General features: G+C 37.1%; 1 long non-coding RNA gene across 1 annotated transcript; it reads right to left on the bottom strand.

Annotated features, from left to right (window-relative positions):
- Positions 1–694: 694 nt before the first annotated feature.
- LOC147388082 (uncharacterized) lies at positions 695–7533 on the bottom strand. Its single transcript, XR_015171557.1, has 3 exons — positions 5261–7533; positions 4974–5092; positions 695–1461 (listed from the first exon to the last, which is right to left on the bottom strand). It is a non-coding gene; the product is annotated as an uncharacterized LOC147388082 (long non-coding RNA).
- Positions 7534–8596: the final 1063 nt, after the last annotated feature.

The raw sequence follows: 8596 nt of genomic DNA, 5'->3' as shown, positions 1-8596 counted from the left end.
TGAAGCATGATGTGAAATCTGTTTGTGGCAAGTACATTACATGTTGGCAAGCAAAGTCTAAAGTTAGGTCACATGGCTTATATACCCCTTTGCCTGTATACCTAGTCTGCCTTGGATTGATATATCTAAAGATTTTGTTTTAGATCTACCAAGGACTCAAAGTGGTAAGGATAGCATATTTGTTGTTGATAGATTTAGTAAAATAGTCCATTTTATTGCATGTACCAAAATGAACAACTCAAAACATATTGCTGGTTTGTTCTTTAAAGAAGTAGCTCGATTGCATGGGTTGCCTAAATCAATTATTAGTAACAGAGATGTTAAGTTCCTAAGTTATTTTTGACGTACTTTATGAAATAAATTAGGGACTAAACTTCTATTTTCTACTATTGCTCATCCTCAAACGAATGGTCAAACTGAAGTAGTTGATACAAACCACGCCAACTTGTCACGAAACCCGTAACAAGATTAATGCCTAAAGCTCTTTTATTTTCATATTCAGATGGAAACCGCAACCCAACACTTATAAAAAGATGCGAACCTTGGTATAAAGGAAGACGCCACAATCAAGGATGGAAACTCGATTGATAAGTCAAGGAATTGAACGTCATAGAGAAATCTGATAAGTTCAAAATAGTTCACAAGAACCAAAGAAAAATTACTCACTTTTTACTATCAATCAACAACTCCCTTTATTGAATGAAAATAGTACAATTTATAGCACTAAGGCCATGAATTTCCAGATCTAACTTACCCAAACCAGAAAAGGGAAGTTGAAAAAACTAAAAAAATAACTATTTAATAACTGAAATAAATTTGGTCTCAATTAAAAAGGAGTTAATTCTAACTTTAATCCCGTAATCTCCAGCTCATTACACACCAATTGATCTTCTTGAACATGGATCATGCTTGTTAAGGGCTCGAAAATTCGTTCATCACCATCAATGGGTCTCCACGTGCATGCTTGAGCCCAAGTCCCTCGAATCAGCCCACTCAACGTATTTTGAAATTTCTTGGCACGTGTTCTTGTAACCAGACCAATGGGAACTTGAATTGGATCCGCCTTCCATGCTCTTGTGCTAGCCATGTCCTCATCATTCCCCTCCTCTTGAAAAGGATTTGTCCTCAAATCAAATTCATCACCTACACTAAAAGGACTCAAATCAGAAACATTAAAGGTAGCACTTACATTATACTCACCGGGAAAATCTAATTTGTAGGCATTGTCATTGATCCGTTCCAAGACTTGGAAAGGACCATCCCCTCTAGGAAGTAGCTTGGATTTCCTATGAGTTGGAAGCCCCTCCTTACACATATGCAACCAAACCCAATCTCCAAGTTCAAAGATCATATGTTGTCGTCCTTTGTTGGATTGTTTTGCATATTGCTTCGTTCTTCGTTTGATGTTGAACTTTACTTTCTCATGAATCTGCTTTACAAGCTCAGCTTTTCTTTTTCCATCTAGATTCACACACTCAGATAGGTAATGGTGATAATTCCAAAGGAGTTAAAAGATTAAAATCATAAACAATCTCAAATGGTGAAAATTTAGTAGCAAAGTGAACAAAACGATTATATGCAAATTCAACATGCGGCAAACAATCTTCCCATGTTTTAATGTTTTTTTTAATAATTACCCGCAATAAAGTAGTTAAAGTCCTATTTACTACTTCTGTTTGACCGTCGATTTGAGGATGACCAGTAGTTGAAAACAACAACTTAGTTCCTAACTTAGCCCATAAAGTCTTCTAGAAATAACTCAAGAACTTAGCATCTCTATCAGAAACAATTGTTCTAGGCATGCCATGTAAGCGTACAATTTCTTTAAAGAATAATATCTGCAACATGTGAAGCATCATCAGTTTTGTGAGATAGAATAAAATGTGCCATCTATGAAAACCTATCCACAACAACAAAAATCAAATCTCTCCCATGTCTAGTCCTAGGTAAACCCAATACAAAATCCATCGAAATATCAATCCATGGTTCACTAGGAATAGGAAGAGGTGTATACAAACCATGGGGATGCACTCGGGACTTAGCTTGCCTACAAGTGATACATCTTCCACAAATTCTCTTAATGTTTCGTTTCGTAGAAGTGTTCTTGGAAAACAGCTAAAGTCTTTGCAACTCCAAAATGTCCCATCAAACCTCCACCATGGGACTCTCTAACCAAAAATTCTCTCATAGTGCAATTAGGCACGCATAGTTTATTCTCACGAAACAAGAATCCATCATGCCTAAAGTACGTACCAAGTAATTTAGCATAAAGTATACTCTTCACTAAAATCAAGGTTAGTTGCATATAATTCTTTAATTTGCTCAAAACCAAGTAATTTAGCATCAAGAGTAGAAAGCAATAGGTATCTACAAGAAAGTACATCTGATGAGATGAAGTCAGTGATACGTAAAAGATTTATTCTTAGCCATTACTATCGAGATTTGTATATCAAATTACAAGGGCTGGTTCAAGGTTCCATGAATGTAGAGGATTATTATAAAGAGATGGAGATTACCATGATTAGAGCAAACATAGAGGGAGATAGAGAAGCAACCATGGCTAGATTCATTGTTGGATTGACCAAAGAGATTGCTGATGTGGTTGAGTTGCACCATTATGTGGAGATGGAAGAGTTACTGCACAAAGCCATTAAAGTGGAAAAGCAAATCAAGTCTAGAAGGTTCAGATCTGGATCATTTTCTAATAATCCGTGGAGACCAAATTGGAAGGATAACAAAATTCCTTTCAAACCAAAAGAAGACGCAAAGTCGAAGCCTTCGATTTCTATTCCTAAAGATAGACCTGAAACAAAGCCTCTTATTAAGTCACGTCAGATTAAGTGTTTTAGGTGCCAAGGGTTCAAGCACATTGCTTCTAAAGGCCCAAACAAAAGGGTTATGGTTGTATTGGCAAACGAAGACATTGAAAGTGCTAGTTCAAGTGACAATGAGATGCCTCCATTAGAGGATTGTTCTGATGTTGAAGTAAACGACCCTGTGCATGGTGATTTACTTGTCACCAGGAGAGCTTTGAGTATACAGCCTAAGAATGACGGAGATGAGGAGCAACGTGAGCATATTTTTCACCCAAGATGCCACGTGAAGGATAAAGTCTGTATATTGATTATTGATAGTGGGAGTTGTACCAATGTTGCTAGTACCTTGTTGGTAGAGAAGTTGAATTTGAAATTGCAGAAACATCCTAAACTGTATAAGCTGCAATTGCTTAATGATTGTGGAGAAGTGAAGGTAAACAAGCAAGTTCGGGTTCCTTTCTCAATAGACAAGTATGTAGATGAGGTTATTTGTGATGTGGCACCAATGCATGCTGGTCATATATTGCTCAGTCGACCATGGGTGAGGGATTGAGATGCCGCATTTTCTATGGAATTTGTATAAAGGAACTGAAGTTAGCGGTTCTTACGTATGAGGTGTTCAACGCCACAAAACAAATGGAAGTAATTGCATGAGTCAAGTGCACATGCATATGTAGAAAATTGGATACCAACCGCTATGCATTGGGCCTACTCGCACATGCACTTCCCAATGGTATCCTATACATTTTTTACCATGCAGGCTTCCAACATCCTCTTCATGTGGCTCATCCCTTGTTGAAGCCTGGCCATGTCTGCCCTCAAATCATTGATGTTCTCCCACTCCTGCTTCCAACATCCTCTGTTATACTTTATGCTTGGCCACATTACACCCTCATTATCCAGGTTCAACCAACGCCTTGAAGATGGTTACACATTTGTGTACCCTAGGCTATGCAGAACTGCCACTTGGTCATCGTGATCATTTCGTCGAGAAAAGAGGATGTGAGGAAATCGAATAGCAGAATTGCATTTCTTTTCCTTCTCTACAAATATTTTTTCAGGTAAAATTAGCCACATTCTTCTCTTATTTCATTTTAGTATGACCATCTCTTTTTGTTTGTTTGGAGGCATAAGCATATTGTCACCCTTGTACTACTACTACTACCACCTCCACCTCCATGATTACTAGTCGCTATTGGGCGACATTTATTAATTATTATTTTTAATTCTTTCATCTATCATCCTATTCATTTTATTAGTTCAAGGTATTTAGGTGAAGTTTTGAGGATGAATTCACACTAGTATTGGTTTTACCACTTCCATGGATTCTACTGATTTGTTCTTACATGGTTGTTTGTTGCTCCTCTCTGGATTTTTGTTTTTACTCATTGAATATGAACACTGTTTCATTGCATAGTGAACATTATCTTAATCAATGTTTAAATGCTAGATATAGGGATAAGCTGCAATTGGTGATGATGATTTCCTCTCCAATAAACTTGTATTGGTTTCTCAGTAGATTTAATTTAAACAGATAAGCTTTTCAAAATAAATTTGGTAGAGACTTGAACTCAACCTTTATTTAGTTTTTGGTGGGAAATATATGGTGAGAATTTTGGAATTTTTAAAAAAGCAAAAAAGATTTTCTCTCTAAAGTTTAGAGTTAAGTAAAGTCAATACCTTTAATTTTATATAGAAGTTTATCTTATATTTTTATTTGTTCAACCGTGAGAACTAGAAATATTCACCTTCACACAAGTGCATTGTTGTGAATACCTGAAGAACATTTTTCTATTTGATATGTATTACACCAATGGTTGACTTGGTGACCATTGTTGAGATGGATCAATTTTATCCGTCAATCTCCTATTGTACGGGCACAAAGAGATATATTGACTTGGTTTTAATCGCTCATCCCTTGTTGAAGCCTGGCCATGTCTGCCTGACTCTGTGTGTTATTCATCTAAATGACTTGTGAATATAAAGAGCAAAACATTTTAACAAGGAGTATTTACATCACATGGTACTGTCAAAAAATGAAGATCTTATGACATTATAACTGATTCTAGATGGAAGGAGTCATAATGTAAAAAAAAATCACTAAAATGAGCCGGATCCAACAAACAAACAAACAAAAACAAAAATGGGCAGGTTTACCTTATTCCGATGCTCCGAACATTACCCTTGGAAAGTAGATCTTCCATAGCATGCCAGGTAGTTTCAAGGGATATGGTTGTGTCTATGTCAAGCACACCATCTTCATCAAGAGCACACACCTGCATTTATGGGACATGAGAGAAAATTTATACCAAATAACCCACAGAATAATAATTGTCTTGGATCAACTCTCGATTATCAGACCCATTGTAAACACAAAACAAAAGGATCTAAATCATGAACTAAATACTGAATGAGTGAAGCTACATTGGGGACCCAATATTTACCTTTCTAAATGTAACTATAATCCCATTCCATTACGATTTAGTTTCAAATAGCATGAGCTGCAAAGATTAGGATCCTTCACTCAGAAACCCATTCAACTAATAGAGCATCATCAAGATCGATGGCTGTAAAAGGGTAAATAGTAATCGTGCAAAGACTTCTAAGATCTTTTCTTCTTTCCAATTCCTCCACAGGCAGTTCCCACGGAACATTTGGAAGGCAGGAAAGTGATTCGGGAGAAAACTTGGTACTGCAAATTGTATTTTCAAATAAAATTGCAGCAATCTGTGAATTGATTTCTCCACCATGTCCGAAAATATGCATGACATGAGCTAATGATAGAAGATTTTCTTCCCTCCAACCATCAATTCGTGCAGTGACCAAGTCCATCTCTACTATTGCATCAACCTCCAATTTTTTCTTGATACAATCTTGTAAGCTTCTCACAGAGACCCACATATTTGGAAATTTTGCATCATTGGGTGTCAATTGGATGAATTCCCAATTAGAAAATGAGGAATTCTTGTTTTTCTTGGTCTCCCCCCTATGAGAAAGCCACTATTTAACAACAACAGCACCACAACGATGAGACCCTTCAAATATACCTACAACCCTACCAGGTGGTCGCTTGAATGGGAAATAACCTACATTTGAAAAATCTGATGGCACATATCTTCTTTATTGAATTTGAAACTTCATTATTCTCATGGACATAACCTACATTTGAAAAATCTAAGACAAATGGACAATCCATTACACTTAATAGTCATGAACAAGCTTTTCCTTCCCTTTGCCTTTATCATCAATCACTTCAACAACTCTAGGGAGCATGTTAGAATCATCAATTGGAGTAGAATTGTTAATATGACCAGCTGACCCTTTCAACCTGGCCCACAATGCAACAGGATCCAATTTAATTGCTACAATGTCCCCTTCTACCTGCATAAGGCAGGGAGCAACCTTTGTTATCATATATAGAAGTTAAACTGCTTTTCTCACCAAAGATGGGAAGAAATTGCAATCAGGTAGAAAACAATACAGCAAAACATGGTCAGACAAATCGTTGTGGTTCCAAGAAACAATCAGAGATAAGAGACTAAGTTTGGCTAAGAAATGACTTTAACACGGAATGTTTTTTATAGTGAGCTGGATAAAATAAAATAAAAAATACAAAAACATATCCAGAATCTAGACATGAATTTAACTAACCCATTGTTAATTACATCTCATATCAGACAATGTATCTTCAAGATGCGTCTGGAGAGAGATTAATGACCAGCAAGTTTTAGTGAAATATGACATTCCTTTGATCCCCATAAACAAGAAGAATCAGTATTAAAAAAAATTCTGGCAAATTTTTTTAAACATAATATGTTAAAAGCAATTACAGTGCATATTCCAACTGTCAATAGCATCTATTTAAACATGTATTCATGCACAACGAGTGATTAAAAAAATAATAATAATAACAAGAGAGTATCTTCGGATTTGAGGTATAAGTGATTAAAAGAATGCCTTCCCATGTCATAGCTTAGTCTCCCAACGAGTGGAAAAGTCTATATGGGATCCAGTTATTGAGAGATCTGAAAGGAGACTAGCATAATGAAAGAAAAGGCAATTGCTACTAACTCAAGATGTGTGTTAAAACTACTTTCCTAATCCCTGGCTCCATTGCCAACCACAAAGTTGTTCTCAATTAAAGCATCCCTAGTGGCCCTAAGTTTGTAGAACATGGATATGATTATCTCCTAAAGTGAGTGCCCATACCCTTCAAAGACACTCAGATTTCTTTCTTCTTTAATATTCCAACACATGGTAAAAGGAATTATGACCCACATAATCCTCTTCAAATCAGAGAATGAGAAACCTAGACGTTACCAACCCTCAAAACTGATCTAGGCACATCATGCCATGAAAAATAAAACATGTATTTTTTAATTTTTCACATTCTTTCACCTAAAGAAATACTCTTTGATGATTCTATAGAGTTGAGAAAGAGTGAGGTATTTGAACCTAAATTGGAATGTGCCATCACGTTGAATGTCATTAATAAAGTGTATGCGATAAAGCATGCACTAAGAGTACCTGTTGTTTGGACAGGAGATGAGAATTGTAACAAAAGAAATAACAATGTCTTTCCGAAAAGCACAACCACTAATCCATGAATGAAGGAACATAGGCCGAAAGCGATACGGGGCGTGTTCCACTGGGGTAACTTGACAAGATAGGAAAATGAAGGCTCGTTTCAATAGTGATAATGAATTCTAACTTTTTTTTCTAGATTAGTTTTTTAGTGACAGGCCCAGCACAAAAGAGCCATTGAAGATGGAAGTAAGAACACAAATTTAAATTGAGCAAAACTCTATAATTTCTGTAGACACCCAAATTTGAGCGGGCCCTCGACGCAAAGTGCCCCAAAAATAGCAAAAATCGGAATGGGCTCCGAAGCCCAAACCTACCAAAAATCCAATAAATTTTGTCATCTTATTTTTAATAAACGGTCCAAGGCCTTTCACGTGGCCATGGGCCCAACACCTCATCACCCTCCTACATTCATCAATCCAACCCAATGCAAGTCTAAACCCATCCTTATCCTACCCACTACCCAAGCCCATTCAATTCAACCCATTCAACCTAAACCCATCCTTATCCTACCCACTACCCAAGCCCATTCAACTCAACCAACACACATTACCCAAGCCCAATTCTCTACCTAAGCCCAACATCACAACCAATCACCCAATATGACACATGTCATCACCCCCTTCCACCTCCCTCATCCAACCAACCAACTCCATTACTTCCCTCCAAAAATTAATTCAACCCATAACTCTACCCTAACCTATCCTATCCATTCTCTCAAATCAAACACTTATAACCTATCACCCTCCCCTAATCTACTCCCATCATTTCCTACAAAACCCATCTCTACAACCTACACCTATACCCATCCTCTCAAATCAAACACTCATCCTTTCCCATCAACTCATCTCCACCCTCATTTCCACCCACTTTGACACATGTCATCATCTCCCTCACCTTCCAAAATATCATCAACCACCCTCTTAAATCCTCCATTCTCTTAAATCAAACACCACTTAATCACAACCACCAATTAATTACCCCCTTTAAACAATCTCATCCTCTCAACCACTCTCATCAATTCCCCTCACCAAACACTCAACCTAAATGGGTTGGGTTCGATCCAACCCATTTGGGTTGTAAACAACCCATTTAACCCCCCTTCCCTAAATACCCTCCAACCTCCATCAAATTACACCCACCCTTCTCTTAAACCCCATACCATTCTATCACTTCTCAATCCTTCACCCCATTAT

This window comes from Akebia trifoliata, chromosome 13 (genome assembly GCF_017979445.1).
Source record: "Akebia trifoliata isolate Shusen 1 chromosome 13, ASM1797944v1, whole genome shotgun sequence".
Taxonomy (NCBI): Eukaryota; Viridiplantae; Streptophyta; class Magnoliopsida; order Ranunculales; family Lardizabalaceae; genus Akebia; species Akebia trifoliata.
This window is presented reverse-complemented; position numbering and strand designations above follow the sequence as displayed.